The sequence below is a fragment of the Arachis ipaensis genome, chromosome B10 (assembly GCF_000816755.2).
Source record: "Arachis ipaensis cultivar K30076 chromosome B10, Araip1.1, whole genome shotgun sequence".
Taxonomy (NCBI): domain Eukaryota; kingdom Viridiplantae; phylum Streptophyta; class Magnoliopsida; order Fabales; family Fabaceae; genus Arachis; species Arachis ipaensis.
Window position 1 is genome coordinate 59,053,916 of NC_029794.2, and position 1,057 is coordinate 59,054,972.

The 1,057-nt window shown below is 28.1% G+C and overlaps 1 long non-coding RNA gene across 1 annotated transcript; it reads left to right on the top strand.

Annotated features, from left to right (window-relative positions):
- Positions 253 to 668, top strand: LOC110267751. The gene is made up of 2 exons (XR_002355652.1): positions 253 to 455; positions 550 to 668. It is a non-coding gene; the product is annotated as an uncharacterized LOC110267751 (long non-coding RNA).

Here is a 1,057-nt window from a genome sequence, read left to right on the forward strand (position 1 = left end):
TTTCTGCAAGTTCCTTATATGCAATATTGATTAAGACTCAATACAAATATATATTGTGGCTACTTACAGATACAGTAGTTTCATATTTATTTATTGGTAAAATAATTTTCTAAAGGTTTTGATGCCTTTTATAAAAAATCTGCATCTTCTTGGTGATGTTTGTAAGAACAATATCTAGTGATGGTTAAAAGTTTAAAACTCATGAGGGTATTGATTTTGTGGTTTCAGATTCAATTACACATTATAGCAATGCATGAATTATGTGAATACACAAAGAAGAAGGATTTTCTGCGGGCTTTGATGCTCACTTCAATATTGAACATATGAAAATAACTTCGGTTGAATTGTTTCAGATGTATGATGATCACAGAAAGAAAGGAATACTTGTGCCTACTGAAAAAGAGTTTCGAGACTATTATGCTCTCCTTAAATTGGATAAGCATCCTGGTTATAAAGTAAGTTGTCCTTATTGTGCTCTTATCTTTAATGTTTCATTGGCAATAGAAAAACCTAAGAAAATAAGTAAGTTATCCTAGGTTGAACCTGCAGAGCAATTCCTTAATCTCGCTAAGATGACTCTAGAGACAAGGTAGACTCCAGAAGTTCTACTTGCCTGCGATGTAGCAAGGTTTGTAATTTCAAATGGAAATTAAATTAGCTACTTTTTTTTTACCTTAGCTTGATTATTATTAGGGGTATAATGATTTCATTTGATTTTGACTTTAGCTTGATTATTGGGTTTTTATTGATTAATCAATCAATTAATTAATTAATTTAAGACAATTGATTTTGTTCTATTCTTGATTTTCTCTATTCTTGCTATAGTTTGTTGTTCTTTATTGCTATTTATTTGTTGTTCTTGGCTTCTTGCTATTATTTGTTTGTTCTTGATTTTCTGTTCTTAATTTGTTGTTCTTCGTTGTTGCTAACTTTTTATTTGTTAATTTTTAATTTTTTGTTCTTCACTGTTGGCTACTTTTATTGTTTTTTTTAATTTGTTTTTTATTTTAATTTATTGGTTCTATTATTTTTTGTTCTTGATTTTAATTTTTTATCT